This window comes from Phaethon aethereus, assembly GCF_964289735.1.
Source record: "Phaethon aethereus genome assembly, chromosome: 16".
Lineage (NCBI taxonomy): Eukaryota > Metazoa > Chordata > Aves > Phaethontiformes > Phaethontidae > Phaethon > Phaethon aethereus.
In genome coordinates this window covers 17,367,924-17,392,933 of record NC_138592.1, presented here as the reverse complement: position 1 = coordinate 17,392,933, position 25,010 = coordinate 17,367,924, and the positions used below count along the sequence as shown (strand labels likewise).

Below are 25,010 nucleotides of genomic sequence, written 5' to 3'. Positions count from 1 at the left end.
ACAGCCAGCATCTCACACCGGGTAATCCAAACCAAAGCATAAGGGGAAGCGGAAGGCTGAGCCAGAGCTAGCTTGCAAAAGAAGTCAAAAGGAATACCATGACGTGTAAAAGGCTGGAAATGGAGAAGAGGTATAGAAAAGCCTCCCAAGAATGCTACAGGGTTTGGCAGATGTAAACCTCCACACTAGGGAAATTTTCTTTGGCTAAACCCTATGTTTTAGTGTCCTAGTACAGCCAAGTGTCTCAGCTCTTTGTCCCATCAGTTGACAAGTTTCAGTGTCTGGACCAAGCTGGTGTTTTTTCCTATAAAAACGAAAGAAGCCATAAAGTTTGTTAGATGCTGATGATAGGAACAAACATTTGTGAAGTCCCTTAAAAACCTAGCTGCTACGCATTAGAGGAAAATACATCAACTGGATGCAACAGCCAGCCCAAGAGTGGCGGGGCTGCTGCTGCTCCATGTCTGCAGATTCAAGCAGTAGTGAGGCTGAAGGTGTGTTCCCAGCAGGCACACAGAGCACACATAGCCACTGCATGTACGTATATATACGTGGCTGGCCACACAGATCACAGAAGAGTACCCACGTGAACACATACAGCAGCAATGGCCTCACCCTGCTCCTGTCTCTGGCTTGACAGGATGGGACTCCATTAGTGAAGATAAATGTAAAAGGTGGATTCTGCAGCAGCTGCACTCAGTCTGCGCAGTTCCTGGCCTCTGGACATAAAAGCCCCTGAGGCCAAAGTCCTATTCCAGTTGCTGTCTAGACAGGACAGACTGCACTGGGCAGGGCATGGCCAGAGAAGCGCACTGACCAGCCACCTACCTACCCTTTTATCCCCTTACCCCTGTATACCCTACCCTTGATCCTCCCCAAATCACCAAAACCCCTTTCTTGTCCCAACTTTGGTTCCTCCCCTAAATATCCCATTACGTCCTGCACAATCCCAAACTGCTTCTCCCCTGCACTCCATAATGTGTCCCAGCCCTTAGTCTGAAAGGTGACCTATAGAGCTGCTCCCCACACTCATGACTATGGGTGTCATGCCTAGACACTGGGGCTGAGGCATCCCCAGGAGGGGCCTGGACAGGGTGGTCAGTGCTCAGGGGTTCTTGGCTTGGGGTCCCACCTGCCACTGTGTGTCCCTGCTCTGGGCTTGTGCAGATAGGCCTGTGACAGGCTGATGGCCTCTGGGGTAGATGGCCTCTGGGGTAGACCTGGGAGTAGCTCAGTAGGGTATGATTTGGTCTCCCCCTTCTGCTATCTTCTGAGCCCCTTCATGGGTGCAGAGGAGCTTTATCACATATAACACTGCCTCGCTTCAAGGCATAACTAGAGAGGCTCACAGAGTCTTCTCTCCTTGCACAGCACTGCCCAGCTACCTGTTCCACCTCCTGGGAGGGCCATGCTCCTGGAGTGGGACACTTGGTGCTGCTGCCAGGTTCCTCCCACAGGGCTTGTAGGTCTGTGTGGCTGCGGCATGCTGAGGCTTACAGTCCCACTGCCCTGCAAGGGAGCTGCAGGATCAGGGCTGTTGCAGGTTTCAGGGTAACCCTGCGCTCTTTATCCCAGCAAGGATTACCCTTCTCTTGCCTTGGTGGCTCTGCGGTGGTGCACAGCTGTGCTTTGGTGCTGCAGGCTGGATAGGGAGCTTTGCTGCTCCAGGCTGTGAGCAGATCAGCTCCATCACCACCCTGGATCACAGAGGGCCAGGTCAGCCTGCCTAAACTGTACCTTACATAGTAAAAGGAAACAGGCCCCTGCTCCTGGACATGGCGAGTTAGCATGTTTATAGGGCAGTCCCTTTCCCACATCACCAGTGACAAACCAAGCGTCCCTGTGTAAGTCACTACAGTACAATGGTGTCAGAAGCTCCGGTGGTGGCAGGGCTGCCACACTCCTTGGTTCCCTGCTCTAACCCAGAGTCCTTGGTCTCCAGCAAGGCAGTTCTGTCCTTCAAATTGAAACCCCAGGCACACCTCTCCCCTAGCCCTTGACATGCAGATATTCACAGATGCAAGCACAGACCCATACACCTCCAAGGTCACCCAACCAACACCACAGATGGGCTGTACAAACCTAAACCCAGTTTCTAGGTGTTCTCCTAGTACAGCTCTGATGACTGCAGGGGCTGCCATTCCTTTGGGTTCCTGCTCCAACCTACATTCCCTGATCTCAGTAAAGTTCTGCACCTCAAATTGCAAGCTCCTACCTCCCACTGCATTGCCCAGTCCCATATGTAACCTCCCCAAAACCTGCTGACACAGTGATATATATGCAGATACAGACCATTTTCATTAAACAATACATATAGACTGTTAACTTTACCATTTCCATCCCCAAAGTAGCCACCAGCATGTTAATAAATTTAGTATCAGATTAGAGAGCAGCATGCTCTGTCAGGAATCCTGTGACTACTTTTGGGGACCACGAGGGCAGACACAACTACCTGCTGCTTCCCAACATTACCTTCACCCCCAAACTGCACTGCCTGCATGCCCTGGGGAGCTCACAACAGGGTGTCTGACAGATGTTTTGATCTTTCAGGGCAGTTGGACACAACCAATTCTGGCTCAGCCCATCAGAGTGCCTTCTGTTCCCTGTATAACTTTAGCACAATTAACTGACAAGTATCAAATGAACCTGATCCGCACTGATTACATGCAGGTAATGGGAAGGGGTGCTTCAGGTGACATGAGCCTCCCAGCAGCTCCTTTTCTTCCCCAGACAGGTCCCTCGGCCTGCAGCAGAGGCTGACCACACTCATGGAACACCCAGGAGGGGTGTCCCAGCTGCCTCACAGTCTCCAATGGGGTCAGAGCCAGTCCGGAGGATCCCTGGGAGCTCAGCCATATTCCCTGGGGCGGAAATCACACAGCTACACCACGCGCCTTATTGACAGTATTTACATGCGCCTACATTAAAAAAATCCCAACATTCACCATATTAACAGCTAAAGTTCTGCTTCAAAGAAGGAACTAAAAGGGAGGGGTTACAGAGGAGGAGGAGATCTATGTTTCCAAAAGCAGTTAAACGCCCAAAGATGCTGAGAAGCACTGTAATGGTGCTACTGCTACAGGAGAACTAAGGCGATGGGGTTGCCCACCAAGCTGCTGCTCAGCATGAATCTGGACAGGAGCTCAGGAAGGCACAAAACCCATACCAGTTCCCCCAGCCCCCCACTACACCAAGTCCAGCACAAATTGAGCAGTGTCCTGCTGGCCCCAAGAGTGGGACCCATTGCAACTGCTCACCCCTTACACCACCTTCTGACGCATGGGAACCACATAGCTGAAAAATAACCGGGACAGACTACTGTATCTGGGGACTGGGTCATTTTTCAGCTTGATCGGTCCCCAGCGCTGGCACATGCCCTGTAAACTGCTTAGGACAGCTTAAGCCCACGGCTGTTGTGTCTCCAGCCAGGGACAGATACTTATTATGCATTTTAAAAGCCACCTGCAATAATTTCCTAAAAGGTCAACATGTCAAATTTATATGCCAAAACACAGCTACACACATCCTTTAGCCAATACTTATTCAGTCATGTAAATAGTGTGTGACTGCATTGCAAGTTCATCACTAATGGATGACTAAAAGAGCACTGGCATTCACTTCCTACCCAGCAGTCCCACTTCATCACCTTTGCCATGCAGAGCGGAAGCCCCTACACTCAGGACAGCAGCAGGACCTGCTGCAGATGCTCGAGCAGCACCAGCTCAGAATTGTTTAGGATCTCCAAGCAAGTCATGTTCGCCACTGGGATGCCTCTTTCAGAGGTACCAGATTAGAAGGTGTGATAAATGATTTAGTCCCAAACAGGATTCCAATTCAAGTTTACAATTTATTAAGCGAATAGAGGCAAGCAAACAGCGCTGGGTGCGCCGGTCTCCGCTCCACCAGGACGCACGCGGTACAGTTCCTGTTCTTGGTTTATATCCTGTCTGTTAGTACATATTCATGAATAGGCATGTCTTCTTTGGCACATGCCCTCTTCTCCTTCTAGAGTCTTCTCGAATCTTCCTCAGCATGATCCTGTTTGCTAATACATATTCATGAACAGGCGTGTCTCCTAATACATATTCATGAACAGGCGTGTCTAATACATATTCATGAACAGGTGTGTCTTCTTCAGCGCATGCCCTCTTCTCCTTCTAGAGTCTTCTCAAATCTTCCTCAGCATGAGCCTGTTTGCTAATACATATTAATGAACAGGCATGTCTTCTTCGGCGCATGCCCTCTTCTCCTTCTAGAGTCTTCTCGAATCTTCCTCGGTGTGCCCCCAGGATGACCCCAAACCTTATGCATGCACTTCACAAGTTTCTCTTTACACAATACTATGCGGTCAGTGGTCGAACTGGTTTGAGCTGATATACCAGCAAAGTAGTTTAACTTTCTCCTGTAAAATACCCCTTTTTATGGTGCAGGAGAAATCCATAAAAGTACAGAAGGTTACACTTCATCACACGAATCAGATGAACGTATTTCACAATCCCCCATCTTCTTCTTTATAGTATTGATTCGTGTTTTCATTTCCAATTGAGTACTGCAGATATCTGCATTCCTTGTATAACCAAGTAGATTAATCTAGTAACAATCCCCCACATATCCCCAATACAACTATCCCGATTTTAGTAAGCCAATCATCACCCATAAAATCTCCCCAAAATCCTCCTAGATTGATTCCATTCCAAGTTTATCTCTCAGGAGGCCATTCGTTATACACCTGGACTCCTAGTCACTCTCCCTAATTTATGGGTAACAGGAAAAAAACTAGGTTTTATAGTTGATTACAGGTACGGGCTGTACAATTAGAAAAGGTCCTCAGTTTTTCCATTTTTCTGAGGTAAACCCCAGCTGACTTGTTCCAATATTGACTACAGTTATTTGCCGTAGTCAGAGTCAAGGAACTCACCCCAAGTAGGACTAGAAGAGGTCCGGTCAGGGCCACAGTGATCAGCGGTCACAGCCCGAAGGGGTTGCAGCCCTTGGCAGACCCTTTTTAAGCCGCAACACCAGTTCCCCTCCGGTCTTGCCCTCTTCTTTCCTTTAAGGGGGTGCTTTCTTAGTACCCAAATTAATTGAGCACTGCTTGTGAAGGCCGGAGCTTTGATAGATCAGTGGTTTGTCCAGACCTGAGCACTTGCCCGAGCCTGGCGATCCTCTTTATTTGCAAGGCTTTATGGCTACAGAAAACTGCCAGTTAGCCTGCAACACTAATCTTACAAATAAACACCACCTTCTACACAAAGGACAACTTCTAGTTCCAGCTCCTTTTTCCTGTTCTTCTTTTGCCAACAACTCCTTCCAATTATATTCGTTTGGAGTACCCATTGTTGTTTCCTATTACCCTTTCCCACTGTTTTCCAAACTTGGGGATTACTTATATTGCTCTCCACAGCTTCCCATGGCCATCATTTACCTTGATTTGTTCCACCACAAACGTAACAATTAGTTATATTCAATGACAAATAGATTTTTAGCAGCTGTGGGAATTTCATGTTTCACTCCTGTTTCTATTACAGGAGTACCCACAATAAAATCCCCACAGTAATTTAGTCAGATGTGACTTTCCACTCCTTCACTGGACCTTTCACTTGTGACACGTGTCCATCCTTTTTCAGCAGTTCTCACAGCTGTTTCTGTAGTTAATAAAACAAGGAAGGGTGCTTCCCAGAGGGGAGATACGTTTCCTTCTTTCCATGTTTTTATCAGAATTTTATCTCTTGGTTCTAACTGATGAATTGCAAATCCTAAAGGTGGTGTTTGGGCCACCATCCCAATCTCTCTTAATTCTTTTAATCTTTTTCCAATGGTAATTATATATTGTTGGATACTATGATCCTCAATTACATTGTTCCCCAGAGGCATTCCTTGAAAATAAGGCATGCCATACAATGTTTCATATGGCGATAATCCAGTCTCACTGTATGGTTTCGTTCTTATGTTTAGAAGTGCCAATGGTAAACATTTCGTCCAGGGCATTTGTGTCTCAATCATTAATTTAGCCAATTGTTGTTTTATTGTTTGATTCATTCTTTCTACCTTCCCCGAGCTTTGTGGGTGCCACGGAGTGTGATATTCCCACTGAATACCTAATGATTGACATAATAGTTTTATTATTTTAGAAGTAAAGTGTGTGCCCTGGTCAGAGTCAATGTACTGGATTATCCCATATCTAGGTACCAAATGTTCCAATAAAATTTTTACCACCATCTGTGCCGTAGCTCGTGCTACAGGATAAGCTTCTACCCACTGTGTTAAATGATCTACTATTACCAATAAATATTTTATCCTCCCTACCTTAGGCAATTCAGCGAAATCAACTTGCGCTTTCTCAAAAGGTCTGTAAGCTGGTTCTCTCCCTCCCATGGCTGCTTGTCGAAACACTGTCTTATTTACCTTTTGACAAGTTAAGCAACCTTGTGTAATTTGCTTTGCTATTTCAAAAATTCCAATACAACCAAATTGTTTAAGAAAATGATCACTTAATGCTTTTGTACCACAATGTGTTTGCGCATGCAAACGTTCTAATATTCGCCTGGTGTAGGCTTTTGGCAACATTTCTCACCCATCGGGCAATGTCCATTTTCCTTGTTCTAATTTAGCTCCTATTTTCTCCAATTTTGTTTGTTCTTCTGGGGTAAACTTCTTCTCTCTTTCCTCTCGTTCTTCTTTGCTAGTGTCCTCCTTTGTTTGCATTACATTAATTTTGGCAACTCTAGTCCTCAAGGCTGCTTCCTGGGCCTCTATCTGCTAAGTTATTTCCTCTAGTTCGGTAATCTAATCCCTTTTGGTGTCCCCTCACATGTACCACTGCTATCTCCTTTGGTTCTCTTAACGCCTTTAAAATTTTTCTTTCTTAAATATAGTCCCACTTCTTCCTTTCAATAATTCCAGGGCCCTACACAGGGCCTGAGCTGACCATGATGGACTCAGAGGTCCTGATTCCACAAGTTCTAAGTCCTTAGTAATTATTTCATATCCCAATTTTCTCTTCCCTTCTACCACTCTGGAGGAGCCATCTATAAACAGCGCTTCTCCATTTTCCAACTCAGCATCTCTTAAATCTGGTCTCACCTTAGTCTGGGTCTCAATTACCTCTAAACAGTTATGTTGTAATTTCTCTGATGGTTCTCCAAACAAAAATTGTGCTGGACTCTGAGCAGAAGTCACCCTCAGTTCTAAGTCAGGGGAGTCTGTTAGTATTGCTTCATACGTTAGGATTTGGCTGTCCGTTAACCATTTTTCCACTTTTTGTTGTAAAACATTTCTGACATTGTGTGGGGTATACACTTTTAAATGAGCACTAAAGGTAATCTTCCTAACTTTCTCTATTAATAATGCTGTAGCAACCAAAGCTTGGAGACAAGCAGGCCATCCTCTGCTTACTGGATCAAGTAACTTAGAACAATGCCCCATGGGTTTTTGTGATTCCTGCCCAGTCTTGAGTAAGAACTTCATATGCTGTCTGGCTTGATGTCACTATAATTTTCAAGCCATGGTCTACAATATCCTAATAATCCCAGTATTTTCCTAATTTCCGTTTTAGTTTGTGGGGGTCTTAAGGATAGAATCCCAGATACCCTATCAGGATCTAACTTCTTCCTTCCCTTACTCAGCCAATGTCCTAAGTATTTTACTTCTTGTTCTACAAACTGTAGCTTTGATCGGGACACCTTTAATCCCTTTTCCCCTAGAAAATTTAACAATTTAATGGTGGCTTTTCGGATCCCCTCTTCAGTTTCTCCTGCTACTAATAAATCGTCCACATATTGCAATAATTTTACCTCCTTAGGTATTGTGAAATCTTGTAGAATTTTCTCTAAAGTTTGTCCAAATAGATTTGGTGACTCTGTAAACCCTTGTGGTAACACAGTCCATCTTAATTGTTGTTTTCGTCCTGTTTCAGGGTGCTCCCACTCAAAGGCAAAATAATCTCTGGATCCCTCATCCAGAGTTCAGGGCCAAAAAGCATCTTTCAAATCTATTACACTATACCAAGTATGTTTGGGAGATATATGACTCAAAGTATAAGGATTTGCCACCACAGGGAATTTAGTGATTGTTCGCTGATTTACAGCTCTTAAGTCCTGCACCATCCTGTACGACCCATCCGGTTTCTTTACGGGAAGAATGGGCGTGTTACGAGGTGACATACATGGTTCTAGGGTTCCTTTTTCCAAAAGTCTGTCAACTACAGGTTTTAATCCTTTTCGATCCTCCATAGGTATAGGGTATTGCTTGATTCTAACTGGGCGGTGCGGATCTATTATTTGAACGCTTATGCGGTCCATTTTTATCTTTCCAGTTTCCCCTTCCTTATACCACACTGAGGGGTTAATAGCTTCTTCATCCTCTTGTGTTAAAGTGTGTAATTTAATCTGCAATTTGTCCCCTTGACTCTGAATGCTCAAGTTTAACTTCAAAATCAAATCCCTTCCTAATGAATTGTATTCTGCTTCAGGGAGCAAAAGTAAATCATTAAGACAAATTTTCTTTTCTGTTTCTACTCCTACATCTTTCAATATACTTACTTTAAAAGGCTCTCCTTTTGCTCCTACTACTGACATATAACTCTTCCCTTTTTCCGTTCCTTTTGGAAGTTTTTGAATGGTTGACTTTTCGGCCCCTGTATCCACTAGAAATAAAACTTCCTCTTTATGGAGACCAATTAATAATTTTATCAAGGGCTCTGTTGATGTTGAAGTCCCCAGAAGATAGAGCCCCCGACACCCCTAATCTTTGAACATCTTCTCATCTTGTTCCCGCTTACGGCAGTTCTTCTGAACATGTCCCCTCTTGTTACAGTAGTAACAGACGGGAATTGTAAATCTTTCTCGATAAGGCTGTCCCCGGGGTGTCTGCTCTATTCTTTTTTCCCTTTTCTCTCCAGATGGAATCTTATTTTTCTGACTTTCCCTTACTGCTGCTACAAAAATTTTTGCTTTTGCTTTTTGTTTTTCTTCGTCCCTCCTAACATAGACTTTCTGGGCTTCTCTAAGTAACTCCTCTAATCCTCTTTCTTGCCAATCTTCCAATTTTTCTAATTTCCTTCTTATAACCCCCCAGGATTTAGCTACAAATTGTGTTCTAAGGAGTGTGGTCCCAGCCATTGTATTCGGATCAATTCCAGAATACATTTGTAGGTTTTTCCTCAACTTCTCCAACCATTCTGTTGGAGATTCGTAATGTTTTGCCCTCGGGGAACCGCTTCCTTTATTCCCTGTATGATTAACGTTCTCAAATCCCTCATATTTTGTCATTCCCCTTTCCTCAACAGTGGATAAGATCCCTAAAATGGACTGTATTTCTTCCCAGGTATAAGTATTGGGGCCTAGGAATTGGTCCAATTTTTCAGCTACTCCGAGGGGATCATCTAATAGGGTCCCCATTTCTTTCTTGAAATTTCTTACATCTGTGGTATTTAATGGGACTGCCACAAACCCGATGCCTCCCTGATTGCCTCCGAGGGGTACTTCTCGTAACGGATATAGAGAAGCTCCCTCAGATACAGCAGTCCTACTTCTTGTACACGCAGCTGGAGGTCAATCTAATTCCGGTGCTGTTGGTGGTGGAGATAGGGGCAACGGTGGTACAGGTAGAGGTACTACGGCCACCGGAGCGGGAGCCGCCACCGAAGATGGATTATTAGACTATGGAGGCGGTAGGTTATCCAGTGGCTCCCATTTATCACCTTTTTCCTTTTCCTTTTCACTTTTCTCCTCTTCTTCTTCCTCAAACTTTTCATCTGTTTTTAATGGCAGTATTGAGGCTGGAAAAGGATGTAAAGTTCTGTCCCATAATCCTGCATAATCACTTTCCTCCTGACTAAAAGGTTCCTTTGAATTAACATATATATTTAAGGCCTCGCAGACCCAGTCTTCAAAAGATCCAAAAACAGGCCAAAAGACATGTGGTCTCAAAGGTTCTTTTGGTCATTCTACCATACAATATTGAACTAATTTTAATTTACTTTTTCATTTTCTGGGGCCCCTATCATTCCGATTTTCAATCATTATTCCTAATGGACTCTCTGGAGGTATTTCTAGTAATTCGCTCCCTTTCTTCTGGTCCTGGGTTCTCGATTTCGTCTGACCCATCTAGGAATTTTTACTGTGGCAATTCCTACAGCCCTTGGCTACGAGTAAGAGTGTCTTGCAGGGGGTTTAGGACCTATCACCCACCCATGAATCCTATAAGAATCGCTTCGGTCCTTCACCGGCCAAGTCCCTCGTGGGAGATTGGAACCGCGGTTAGAAGACCTCCACAATCGCTTCGGAACTAAGTTCCGTCTCAGTCACACTCTTACACACACAGGCAACCGAATCCCACCCAACCAAACGGTATACACCTTAAATACTTACGACTCCGTCGTCTTCGTTCGGATCTTCGCGCGCAGAATTACGGGCAAAATAAACTGCTGCAGCCGGCAAGAGAGCTCATAAAAAAAATCAAGTTCTTTGCTTGCCCCTATTCAGGTTCAGGATGGCGTTAGTCCCGACCCGACCCGAACAGGAGCCACCAAATGGTGGGGCACCCCTCCTAGATCAAGTCAGAATTCAGGAACCAAGACCATCCCAGACGAGCCCCCAGTTGTGATAAATGATTTAGTCCCCAACAGGATTCCAATTTAAATTTACAATTTATTAAGCGAATAGAGGCAAGCAAACAGCGCTGGGTGCGCCGGGAGTCTCCGCTCCACCAGGACGCACGCGGTACAGTTCCTGTTCCTGGTTTATATCCTGTCTGCCAATACATATTAATGAACAGGCATGTCTTCTTCGGCGCATGCCCTCTTCTCCTTCTCGAGTCTTCTTGAATCTTCCTCAGCGTGATCCTGTTTGCTAATACATATTCATGAATAGGCGTGTCTTCTAATACATATTAATGAACAGGCATGTCTTCTTCGGCACATGCCCTCTTCTCCTTCTAGAGTCTTCTCGAATCTTCCTCGGTGTGCCCCCAGGATGACCCCAAACCTTATGCATGCACTTCACAAGTTTCTCTTTACACAATACTATGCGGTCAGTGGTCGAACTGGTTTGAGCTGATATACCAGCAAAGTAGTTTAACTTTCTCCTGTAAAATACCCCTTTTTATGGTGCAGGAGAAATCCATAAAAGTACAGAAGGTTACACTTCATCACACGAATCAGATGAACATATTTCACAAAGGCACCACTCGTGCAAGCACAGGTTGAACTGCACCACAGAGCTTGACCTCTGCCCATGGGTGCTGCTTTACAGGATCTGGCTCATTGTGCAAATGTACAAACTTCCAGCACAGCAGGAGACACGAAGGTGCTAAAGCAACAGTCACTGCACGATCGCTCCCTCTCTTTCCCCATGTTCTCTGCTGGACACCCCCAAAAGGTTCCCTAGATGTAGTGTAGATTTGGTCAAGTTAAAACTTGCCCTGTTACATATGTTTACTTGCTCTACTCTCACAGCAGAAATCTAGGCTACACCTACCTGACACAGAGCACAGCATGCTAGACAGGTAAAGCATTCCTCATGTGAGCACAGCTACAAGAGCTTTTCCCCATCACGGAAAACTCTCCTGGCTGTCCAGCTGAACAGCCTCTTGGGTGCCTGCCAAAATAGCTCATCGGCCATCAACACCTGCTCGTGCAGGACACCACCGCAAACACTGAGGAAGAAGTTCAAACATAGACGTGCACTAGAGAGCACGAGAGCAGCCCAGGTCCTTGGCTGCTCAGGCACTCGCCACTGCCCTCCGGAGCGAAGCTGGAGATGCAGGCAGCCAGAGCCCTGCCAGCCAGAGAAGGAAGCCATTAAGCACCCAATGGATGAGGAGTGCCCACACAGTCACTCTGCCAGGGCTGTCTAACTGGAGAACACCATCTTAAATAGCTACAGCAATTTCTAGGCCAAGTCTTATGCCCTGTCTTGTACAGCCCATCCCAGCAGAGCAGTGTAGGAACAGCCTGAACAGAGCAATCACAGAAGTACCCCCTGAGAAGCAGGGGGGACGCTCGTGCTGCCTTGCGTTACTGTACCAGGGTCTACAGCAGCTATTATCCAGGACAAGCAAGAGCCACCCAAATTAGCAGCAGAGAAAGTGTGTCTGCATGGCTCTCCAGCTCAATACCTTGTCTCCCCAGTCCCCATGGCCTCTGTTCTTCCCCAGGGAGGGTGCACCGGCTGCCCGGGGTCCCCTGCCACCTAACAGTCAGCCTCTGTGACACCGTCCCGCTTGGAGCTGAACCAATGGGAGGGGTGTGGTGGCTTTGCTGGCATGTTTACCAGGAGCACAGCTCAAGTTTCCCAGCTGCTGTTTGCACCCACAAGGCTGTAATGTAATTGGGGAAAGTAAATCAATTGCTATCTGATATCGAACACCGCAGCCAGGCAAAACAAGGGGGAGGGCAGCACATCAGCACAGAAAAGCAGTAGAGTTTCCTGGGGAAGATCACTGGTGTTCAGTGTCAATAAGCTAGATCCAAATTCATCCTTCCACCTACCAACAGGCAATATGAATACTGCTTGTGCTGCTCTATATACAGAGGGAAACTGCAGTGTCCCCTTGTCTTGTTCCTGGGGATGCCTTCATGCCATCTGGCTCAGACGGAGGGCATCACAGACTTTGCTAGAAGGGAATCACATAGTAGCAACAAAAAAAATGCCCCGTTCATGTTCATGTGGACTATGTGAGATATAAAAACAAGTTTATGGGTCTAAGAAACATTGCAAATGAAAGAAACACAAAAAGATTAGGAGCCTTGAAGAACTAGGGATGCTTTGATTAGTGCAATTGCAAATTAACCCCACTGAAGCCCTCTGCGACCACAGAACAGGGACTTGGCTGTGCAGCAAATCCAGAAACCACACCTTACCTAAAATGGGTTTCAAACGCAAAAGTTGGGAGTAAGCCCACCTAGAACAGTCTGCCCTTTTCCCTCAACACAACTCTGAACTAAGTTTCAGTGTTTCCCACATCTGTGGGAAGAGACAAGACATTGAAGAAGCCAAGAGTATCCCAGTATTTCTGTAGGAGATACATGTTACTGGACCAACCAAGCAGGCAGCATGCCCTGATGGCTCAGAGGTCAGTCCCACCAGTTAGGAGCATTCCAGCTGCTGACTTATCCCCTCCAAAGGGCTACTGCTCAACAGGGTATGAATCTGCTGTTGAGTTGCTGCAGGTCATAGCCTACTATATTTTAAAATCAGCTTATGCTATAACGTGGAACTACAATCCACATGGGCACTGGAGCAGGTACACATCTTATTCTGCAGCACCATCACCTAAGTTTGCTTCTGAACATTAGCCACACTCCAAAATGGTGCAGAAGAACAAGAAAATGTGGCAGTTTTGCTTAAGTTTCCAGCTTTGCAGCACTAGACTCTTCCTGCTCACAGGATCTTCTAAGGCTTATTTAAGCAAGCTGATAGAATTCACAACTGTGCTGTGGATGATTGATTTTTGGGGGGAGGGATGTCTGTTTATAGTCTTCCTTGCATAATTATTTTTAGAAAGCAGCATGTTTCCAAATTAGCATCTTCCACATGACATTACCTGCTACTCTCAGGGTCTTGGGCAATACCCACTGATGGAGCCCCAGGCAGAAGAGCTGTGTTTTCAAAGCCTTAGCCTGGAGAGCCCTCCTGACCCCCAAATCAGTTGGGTACACTGTGATCCTCTCCCTCTCCTTCCAGAGAACCAGGCATTTGCTTCTTGAAAGACTAAACGTAGGAGTCATAAAAGAATATTAAATACAGCACTGCCTTAAGAGGCACCTGTTCAAATACCACCAGGCTGTGCTTACCTGCTCAGTACCTGGCAGCACCGCCCAGATCATAGCCAAAGTATTTGGTTTTAGATTTAAGTACCATAATTGCCCTCAAGTGTGCGTCTAGCATGAAGTGCCCAGTTATTTTGTTGCTATTGCTGATTCAATACAGCCTGGGGATACTTCCAATCATTCCAGTGACTTCAAGGACCTATTCAAGCCATCCTTATTTTTGTTAAATTACCTCAAAGGCTCCAAACCACAGTTGGTTGTGAAGGCAAGTTAGACTGTCCTCAGACATATTACCAGGGCTCAGACTGCTATCACTTTCCTTCTCCATGGGAAGATCTTAAGAAGTGATCTCCTTGTGCATAAAGCAACATGCTCTGAAATAATCTCTCCTACTGCAAGACAAGCTCATTTGTCTTTTAAATGAAACAACTCAATCTTGCAGCAAATGAGAACCACCATCAGTTGCGTTATCCCCTCAGAGATTCTGGTTGCATATCTTTGGGCTTGAGTTTGCCACAGGGTCTCACAGATGGAAGGAGTTGCATTTAGAGGCAGTTTTCAATAGCAAAGGGAACTGGAACAGCCACATTCCAAGCAGCCTGACCTCTGATTTTCATCAGCTAGAAGAACACTTCAAGGTTGAAACTATAATGAACTGCAGGATGTTTTACTTCTAGAGAGTCCAAGTAAAAACAATCCCTAGTTACAACTGCTACTGAAGACAATACAAATCTTTATTGATTTTATGGTTCACAGCAATCACTTCAGACCTTATTTTTCTGCTAAAACAAAATGTTTTCTAGGCCAGGGCCACAGCACACAGGCCTCCTCAAATCTGTATTTGACCTGTATAGAAGCTGTTTGAGCATTCTGCAGATTGAAGGTCAAGATACCTGCATCAGTTAGAGGCACAGACGAGAAACCTACCCAAATTTTACTAGTCAACATGAAAATATTTCCATGTAGACAAGGTAGGGAATCCATGTGAAGATGCCATCTCTTGCTCTGAAAGAATGACTGTCTTTAGAGTGATGGAGAAATTTTAAAAGAAGTCTTACACTGGTTAAATAAAACCACACTGCTGGAAAGCAAAGTTAAGTGACTACATTCATTTAAATAAACTGTTTATGGAAATGTTATAAATACCTACTCCCTCAATGTTTTACCTTCGTAAATGTTAGTAGTACTGATCTTTGAAAAAAGAAAAAAATTTCACCTCGATACTACAAAGCAGAAAACAGGCACCCAACAGGGAAATATGTTGCTGACCGTGACTGAGCTGGGGAATCGGGGGCGGGCTGTGGACTCTCCTGCCACTTCTCACTCCACCAAGCTGGAGTCTAAACGCTCAACAGCAGCGGCATCCCAGAGCGAGCAGCTCGCCCACCTTACAGTCCAAACTGCGCACGACCTCCGTGCAGGCTGAACATGCCCACAGAGACCTACAGAGTGGCCAGCCCAGCAAAGCCCTTCTGAAGGTCTCAGATAATCAAGAGGAACATTGTTAGCACTTCATCATCTCCCCACAGCCCTCAGCTTTGCTTCCTGTACCTGCTGTTTCCTCATAATGACGGAGCTGATACACAAATCAGGCTGCACTGGTAAGTCAGGTCACAGAACACGCTCCAGGTGCGCCTCCCACGCAGCTCTGCTTAAACCCAGCCACACAACAGCCCGGCTCTTGCTCCAGACATCCAAATCACATCGAGTACTTCTGAAGGAGGTCGGTGGAGAAATTCAAGCTTACATTCCTCTTGTTATTGCCCTACTCATCCTCAGCTTTTGGCCCCAGCACAGCTCAGTAGGTAGAGAAGCAAGCCCTGCAGCCTGCTTGGGCATGGCTGGAGCGACAGCTGGGACAAGGGGACCACTGCTGCACCGCTGCCTGTGGGCTGTCGCTTCTCCCACCGTACAACCAGCTGAAGACAGACACTTGCTTCCAGGATAGATTTGTTGAGCCTTGGGCTCTCTGCCCCTGTCCCTCTCCACAGGCAATGGGGCACCCCCTCACACCAGCCCCCTGGACTCCCAGCCAGAAGCAAGAGCATCACAGCAACATCAGGGAGCACACTAAAGAGGGCACACTGAAGGAAAATGGGTCTGCAGCAGAGACCAAGGAGAGATGAGGGGCAGCAGACTCATCTCTCCTACTGAAGCAGCTTGGGGTCTCAGACCCTGAAACCCCATCAAGCTGCAGCTGTTCCTACCAGCAGCTATGGAAGATGACCAGACCTCACTTGGAGTTGTACCAAAGTCACTTTTCCTGACCCAAACAGCTATGAGAAGTCGCTACTTCCACTTGAAGTAAACAGTATTTCAGTATTCAGGACATGGTTTAGTGGGCATGGTGGTGTTGGGTTGATGGTTGGACTTGATGATCTTAAAGGTCTTTTCCAACCTTAATGATTCTGTGACTATCAACTCACCTATGAGATAAGCACATAGAGGGGAGATGCCCTTACTAACAAGTACCATTCTTCCCACACAGGCACACTGGCTTCCTCTGGGAGCACCCACCATCCAGCCCACATACATGTGTGAACAATATTCCAGCTCCTTGTTGGTACAGCCTGTACCAGGTTTGTAGACTACATTTCAGCTATCTGGCATTTCGTTGCCAAAAGGACAAAAGAAATAACTTCCTAGATTTAAGAGAAACACCTGCTTCTCTAAAGTCCTGCCACAATCCAGCCAGAGAAGCTAACACAGCTGCCTTCTCCTCACCACTGAGCAGCAAGTGCCTCCATGGTTGCAAGGCCAACCATATTAAAGACCTGTGCAAATAGGTCTTCACTTCCCAGCTGGGAAACCACTCGCAAGTGCTGGTCAAGCAAGCACAGAGCTGTTAAAGATTTGTCACATGTTGCTCCTGTTCAGGTTCAGTACCCACCTTGGTCACAGCACTCTTGCAGATCTCTAAGGCTATGCTGGCAGGTAGTATTTATCACCTGTGCATTCATCTGCTACCTGTTCAGAAACAAGGGACTATCCTGCACTTGCTTGACTACTGCTAAGTACAGTAAGTTCTTGCATATTAATGAAACAAAGAACTGGACATATCTGCAGGAAAAGGACCTCAAACTCAAGGGAACATCTCTCAAACATTACAGTCAAAGAGCTGGCCCCGCCCCCGGCAAATACAGAAGCAAAGGGCTCGCCTCAAATATCAGCTGTGTGTTTTTAGACTAACAGTACAGCTTTCATGCAGAAATACACCACAAAATACTCTGTACAACCATTTATGTTCTCTGGTCACCCATGACTGAGATGCCTTCAGGGTGAACTGTGGCTTTAACAGCATTGACTAATTATGCCGGGTGGACCGGGGTCTGCACAGGGCAGGCAAGAGGGCAAGGGCAGCAGTACTCCGCCACTTGGGACTGCACAAGATTTAGCAGCCACTTCTGATTAGAGACCTAGTCTATACTTCAGGGGTGCACAGAAACATCATAACCTTTCCTCCACTGGTTAAACAAGGTTGCGATCTCTTTACATGAGGGACTTTGGATTTTAAAGTGTACCAGAAGTTTGAGCTTCTTGGAGATGTTCCGATTTGGAATTTGTAGCAATGTTTGTGCAGAGACATTATAATAAGCGCTTATATACTGAAAACTATTACACTGGGAAGGCAAGGCAGCTTACCTTTTTTTCTTTAAAAGCTACTTGTAGAATGCCACAAATTTAAGAGAGGCATGAAGCATCAGATGACATCACCCAAGAATGCTGGGGTTTAAAAATACAGCATCTTGCACTGCTGGCCTTCTGACCAATTTGGTCATCTCCCCTCTTCAGCACTGGCTGCTACAGCAGTTCGCCTTACAGTAAGGACACAGCAGATGCTACAGAGAACGCCAGTCACAGACACTCCCAAATCCATCTGCAGCAACTATTACTGGGGCTTCTATTTGTATTAGAAGAGACACTCTAATTTCTCCCCACCCTCCCCAAAGTAATTTTCAGCACAGATTTTAAAGCAAGTTGGAGCAGTGATAGGCAACTCCACCCTGCTCCACAGATGCACATCCAGCAAGCTGTCCATCTGTCCTGCAGGACTCGGGCAGGTCTCCAATCCAGCTAGCACAGGGCAGTAGCTTAAGGGAGCAGTCCCTTCCTCTCCCTGTCCCAGATGTTAATTCATTAACAAGAACAGAGATCCCCAAACCTAACCATCCTTCTTCAAGAAGTCACTGGGAATAGAAAAGCCATGAGCATGGTCCCAGGTGAAGCAGAACTGCAGCTCTGACAGGGTGGGAGTGCCTGCTGCCCAGGGACAGGGCCCCTTGCTTCTCACCTGCTAGCTCATTTCCCATTTAGTGGTGGCACACAGAGTTTTCCTCAAAAGGGATGACATGAAGGGAATTGGTCCATCAGCTCAGTGTGCCTTTGCTCTGTACTGGGAGTCAGGTTGTACTTATCCCCTCAACACCCACAGTAATGAGGGGTAACACTTAATGAGCTTAATACACTGAGAGATGTGAAGCAGCACAGCTAAAGGAAACCCAAGCCCACAGAGCCCTGGGATCTCCGCTCATCATCCACACTCCTGCAGTCTGCACCAAGACCAGGTTCTGAGCCCAGGGCCCTGCTCTAGGAATTCAACCATTGCAGCAGCAGAGTCCCCAGCACACCCCTGGGCAGCAAATGCACTAACAGCACCCGTCCTGCCAGCTTTGTCTTACTTTCATGGTTTAGCCCCAGCCGGCAACTAAGCCCCACGCAGCCGCTCGGCTCACTCCCCCGGTGGGATGGGGGAGAGAAACAGAAGGGTAAAAGTGAAAAAACTCGTGGCTTGAGATAAAGACAGTTTAATAGGGAAAACAAAAGCTGCTCATACCAGCAAAGCAAAACAAGGAATCCATTCACCACCCCCTATGGGCAGGCAGGGGTTCGGCCATCTCCAGGCCAGCAGGGCTCCATCCCTTGTAATGGTGACTTGGGAAGACAGACGCCATCACTCCGGATGTCCCCCCTTCCTTCTTCTTCCCCCCAGCTTTATATACCAAGCATGATGTTGTATGCTATGGAATATCCCTTTGGCCAGCCTGGGTCAGCTGTCCCGGCTGTGTCACCTCCAGCTTCTCCTGCACCCCCACCTCCTCGCTGGTGGGGTGGGGTGAGAAGCAGAAAAGGCCTTGACTCTGTGTCAGCACTGCTCAGCAATAATGAAAACATCCCTGTATTATCAACACTGCTTCCAGCACAAATGCAAAACACAGCCCCATCCTAGCTACTGTGAAGACGACTAACTCTGTCCCAGCAAAACCAGCACACTTACGCAGGTTGGGCAGCAATGGAGACACCGACCGATTCCTTCTGCTGCCAGATCCTGCCTTGGCCCCAGCAGACCCTGTTGACATGGCTACACCAGCACAACCAGGGCTGCAGAGCTGCCGAACCAGACAAGTCCACTTCCATGAGCCTACACAGGCAAGCTTGAAGACAGAGCTGCCTCCTCCCCATGACAACGCATAACCATTCCCCGGCCACACAGCACCCTTGCAACACAGAACAGCAAGCAGAGGCTATCAGAAGTGCCAGCATACTCCTAACCCCATGGCAGGTTTTTACAAGTGTGGAAAGCTCTCAGTGACAGGAGTCTGGCTTGGCTTTAAAGCTACACTCAAATACACCATTTCTTCCTGCTTGCATTTGTCCAGGGGATGCAGAAATAGCAGGCGAGCCAGCCCAAGTGGGGGTACCAACAGTGCCCAGGAGCCCCCACACTAGGCTGACGGCAGACGTGGCAGGATTCATTGCATCACCCAGCAGCCGGTTTCCTACATGGCTGCACAGACTGCTCCCCCCAAGCCCGCTCCTTGCCTCGGGATTCTTTCATTCACACAGCACCGCACTGGCTCTGACCCAGGCGTGAGTCATGGCGGCACAGGGGGGAGGAAGCGAGTCCCTGGCTGCAGCAAAGCAAGGATTCCCGGGAGGAGCTGGCTGGGAGGAGCCCGAAGCCCTTCTGGCAGCAACAGTCACGGGGAACCTGTGCTGCTGCTTTTCCTGCCCCTGGAGAAGGCAGGGAAGCCCTCCTGATACGCTCCCTATGCATCTGGGCCACATGGCAGCTAGTGCTTTCCAGAGGGTCATCAGGAAGGGGCTGAGCTCTGAACCACCCATGCCACAGAGGCAGAAGATTTCTAGACAGCAGACATTTCCATCAGACCCTGCCACCGGGACAGGCGACACAGACTTTCCTGCAGCCAGTGCCAGATCTCATATCTGGTAAGAGAAAGTGAAGACTCAACAGACTGGAGCACACGCCACCTCGCAGAGCCCACCCAGGGCACAACCTCTCCCCCCAGCACAGCTGGTCTGCAACTCAACACACCACCGCTTGGAGGGCTCCAGGAGAAGACCACTTTGATAGTATGAGGATGACAGCTTAGTGACCACATATCAGCCAAAAGCTCCTCAGACAGTGAGATAAGCTGCACTGAAAGATGCTGGCACAACAGGAGAGCAACAACCCCTGTACTCAGCACTGGTGAGGCCACACCTCAAACTGTGTTCAGTTTTGGGCCCCTCGCTACAAGGATGTTGAGGTGCTCGAGCGTGTCCAGAGAAGGGCAAGGAAGCCAGCGAAAGGTCTGGAGAACAAGTCTTATGAAGTGTGGCTGAGGGAACTGGGGTTGTACAGTCTGGAGAAAAGAAGGCTGACGGGAGACCTTATGGCTCGCTACAGCTACCTGAAAGGGTGTTGTGGTGAGGTGCGTGTTGGTCTCTTCTCCCATGTAACTCGTGACAGAACCAGAGGAAATGGCCTCAAGTTGTGCCAGGGAGGTTTCAATTGGATATTAGGAAATGTATGGCCTCAAGTTGTGCCAGGGAGGTTTCAATTGGATATTAGGAAATGTTTCTTTACTGAGAGAGTGGTCAAGCATTGGCACAGGCTGCCCAGGGAGGTGGTGCAGTCACCATCACTGGAAGTGTTCAAAAAACCTGTAGACATGGCACTTCAGGACATGGTTTAGTGGGCATAGTGGTGTTCGGTTGATGGTTGGACTTGATGATCTTAAAGGTCTTTTTCAACCTTAATGATTCTGTGATTCTGCTAACACTGATGCACCAAAGCATCATCTGTTGCACCATCCACTTCATCCTCCCAATCCAGAGAGCTGTGCCTGCAGCACTCCCACCCAGGTGTGCAAATGAAGCTCACCTGGCAGCAGCAGCAGTCCCAGCACAAGGGATTGTCCACTGGCTCTCAGTGTGGCAGCACAGACACAGTGCTCAGGGTAGCTCTAACACCATCAGCCAGGAGATTAGAGAGACAAGACTGATCTGCTAGCAAAATGGGAGAGAGAAAAAGCAACTAAAGACATCTAGAGATTTGTATTCCAGAGAGTATTTTTCAGTAATAGCACTTACTGCAAGCCCCATTCCTCCTTGCTTTTAAATACATACTGTGGTGGTCTCAAAATAACGATTCCTTCACTAAGGGGCGGGGGAGTCTGTTACTGTTGACTGCACACTGAAGCTTTTTATCCAGGCCAGTTTTGGCTCTGCAGCCCCAAGTGTCTGTATCAGGCCTTGTGAAGATTAAGAATGGTGCAGGACACCCAAGACCACGGCAGACATGCAGTGAGGCAGTGAAGGGAGCACTGGCCTGACCTGGCTGCCACAGTATTAGTCACACAATAGCAACCAGTCTCTCCCTGTTTAATGCCGCTCTTTCTGCAAGTTTTGCTTAGGATTATGGCAGCACACACATGAATTTAAGGCATAAATGTGAACCAGACACCAATTAGCCAGCGTTGCCAGGTTGCAGGCTGCTTCCTCTCTCCCTTCCCCACCAGGGATGTTAAGCTGCTGCTGCTCTGCAAAGTGGCAAGCTGCACAGGCCAGGGTTAGGCATTTAGAGGAAACACTAATATAAGGAATGACTGAGAAACCTCCATTTATCCACTACTATAGCCACTTCTAAGTGCATTGAGTGTATTAGCGTTAATCTTCAAAGTGTTTAGAAATCTAGTTTAATTAGGCAGGTCGTCTTAGTTTTTCTCCAAGCTAGCAGTTTCTAGAATATCCTGCAGAAGTAAGTTCCACCAGCTAATTATGCACTGCATGAAATATCTTTTCCATTTGCCATCACTTCATTTTATGCAATGCCACATCACTCAGAGGATGGCACATGCAGATGCTGTTAACTCACTTCTCTGCCACTGCAGAAGTCCAGGGAATCTTAACACACCTCCTCAAAGTCACACCTAGTCAAAAAACATATGGCTAGAAACCATGCAGCACTGCTTGATAAACCAAGTCTGTTCTTGTCTATGTCAAAGCTCAACAACTCAAACTTCTTACTTTAGGATATGCTGACTGCTAAAGCACAAAATCAAGTCATTCCCAAGCATTTGCTCACATGTCAAAGGGGACACATTGCAAGCTTTCAATGTACAGGCAGCAAGCTGCATCTTGAGCACAAAATAAAAGCAACAACCCAACTGCTTGCCCTCTCAGAAAGGGGAATTTTTTCTATCCAGCATGGTACAACAGCACAGTTATTCTGCAGTACTTCCCCACATACCTCCCTTTCAGCTCAGTGACCATCCTCTAAGACCACCAGTAACCCATCTCACTTTTTGTCCAGAACTTTTTTACAGTTGCAGGAACACGAAGAGCCCCAGTATAGCAGAATCACACCTAAAGCTTTTGGGCAACCAAGCCGACACTAGTTTGGTTCATGGTGCTCAGGGAACAGCAGGAAGGTTTTGCAAAAACTGCACAGTTGCTGACGGAGTATTGGCATGTTCCCACCAACAGAGAGTGATGGAAGCAGTGTGGGTTACCATTATTTTAAGCGTACCATTTAAACGCTGTTCACAGAAGAGCTGGCCAAGAGGGTGCTGAAAACACTGATGGCAGCCAGCAGCTTGTCAACACAGACTGCGATAACAGGAACAGGGCTGCACTGATGTCAGCAATAGCCGAGTTCCCCCTAGTATTAATGGGGCTCTGAGGGGATTGCTTCATCCCCAAGAACAGAAGCAGCCAGCAATCTCTAGCCTACCTAGATCTAGAAATTGCCACCATTGCTGTCAAAAAACCTCAAGGCAAGAGAAGAATTAATTTCTTCATCACAGCATCTAGATTTTCATCACAGTTTTTGTTGACTGTATCACCAATTTTACCTGATCCAGACAGGGAATTGCCAGCATCTGCTATTCCACTTGCTCACAGGATGAGATTCCAGCTGTTTTAGGGAAGGGCAAGCATTCAGTGATGCCACCAGGAGCAGCAGAGGTGGTTTTGCCAGAACATCATGAGAAACCCTCCCCACACCCAGATGACTAGAAATTCTTTGTAAGCTAAAAACAAACCACACCCTGCACCCACAGGGCCAGAGAAAGCACATGTGTCAGCAGATGGGGAGACAACAATGCAACGCAGCCTCTGCGCAAGGGAGATGGGGAAGGATTCAGGCTGCACATAATCTCCCTGCGCCTACCCAGCCTACGAAAAAATCTAACCCTTAGTCAAGACTGTCTTTCCACTTGGACATTTGCTGTCAGGCAGCCAGCACCCAAGATTTACATCTTCAAAGCTGCAATCATCAAGAGGTTTTAATAGTTAGAGTCAATTGAAGCTATTTCCTCCCTTAAGTATGTACAAACCAAGATGTGGCAACATTATGCTAATACTGAAGAATCAAAGTCAAAATTGCTGGGAAACTTCTGTTTGCTGAGGCAAAGGACAAGCTTTGCATGTTAGAGAGAGCTCTTCCATATTCTAATTCACAATTTAACATGGCATTAGTTATAAGATTAAAAGATATCACATGAACAAACACAGAAAAGGCTGTAGCAGGTTGCTCTCTCTCTTCATTAGCATTAAATGTGACAGTGTTTAGCTGTTGCACCAACCAGAACAGGCAACACTTCAAACCTCTTGTGATCTGAAGAGGCAAGGTAAGTCCTTAGAGTTGGAGCAGGCAATTAAGCAGATATTCCAACCTTCTAATCCTTTTGGGTAGGGTACTAGAAAGCTTTCAGAAACATAGCTGTTGCCATTGCTTGGATTGCTGAATGCTCCCATACGAACTAACCCACGTACACTGCAAAGCTGAGCTGACTTTCTTCTTTCTCACTAGCTGAGCAGAGAGAGGTGTGTAGAGAAACAGTAGCACACATGCCCAGTGATGCTGCTCACAATGTTCTCCCAGAGGCCAAGAGTGGCCAGCTTTGATTTCTTAAGAATTTCAAGTATCACAAGCACCTCCAGAACAATGGTCTGTTGTCCCATCCTCCCAAGGGAGGGGGTATCCAGAGTAAAGCTGGCACTCTCTAGAATACTTCATTTCAGGAATCAAGCAGGCCATTTGACCAGGAAGCCACTGTGCAGGCTCCAGCTCTGAAATGAAAGAGCACAACAAATCGCAAGTGTGAACTGAGAGACTTCTCCAAGCACATCTGAGGCTCTAATATCTGTGAGCTAAACAGCTTCAAGCCACCAAGTCTTCATCTTTACAGCTCAGTTTGCTTTTACTGGAGGCTCCAAACCACCAAGTTCCTGGTTCACAGTCCTGAAGAGTCCCTGTAATCTTTCAAGAGCCCAGACCACCACTTTTAAGCCACAGATGTGGGTAGCAGAAGGCGTGGATTCATGTGTGCCGTACCTGTTCACCCACACCCATGTTCATCTGGTCCTCCAGCTTGCAGAACCTGCCATAAAGGTACTTTGAAGATCTAAGACTATTAACTAGAGAAGGGACACAACGCAGAGGCTAGTGAAGAGCCCTACAACATCCATTTAACAGATTCAGCTTCTAGGCAACAAAACTAAAGGCACTGTCCTAGTTATGCTGTTCTCATGCTATTTTGTCTGCCACGGCACTCTCAGGACCTACTCCCTTCTGTCCTGTTGTCTTGAATTCGGTATTTGACATGGCGACTGCCTGGCCTTCCAAGGAGGGTTAACAGTAAAACCTAATCTACAGCAAAAATATTAAATGTCACTGGAGCATTCCCTGCTGCTTTCAGGAGCCTGCTTGACTGCAGAACAGACTATTTTCCTGCTTTGAAAGCTATGTGCCAGAAGACTTCTTGGCTTAATTTCCCACCTTGCTTATATTTATTCCTGTTTCTAAATGAGTGATCTCCTCTTCCTCCACTCCCTTCAACTTACCAGTTATATAGCTCCAGCTACAAAATAAACACCATCCAAATCAAACTCAGAAATCCTAGGGTTGTTCTGCAGGATGTTCCAAAAGCTTCCTCCCAGGACTCCACCTGTA

General features: G+C 46.7%; 1 protein-coding gene across 7 annotated transcripts in view; it reads right to left on the bottom strand.

The window, feature by feature from the left end:
- Positions 1–25,010, bottom strand: part of DLGAP4 (DLG associated protein 4) — a gene marked incomplete at its 5' end in the record, with an annotated part of 76,307 nt that overhangs the window by 8,204 nt on the left and 43,093 nt on the right. The gene's annotated exons all lie outside the window — the stretch shown is intronic.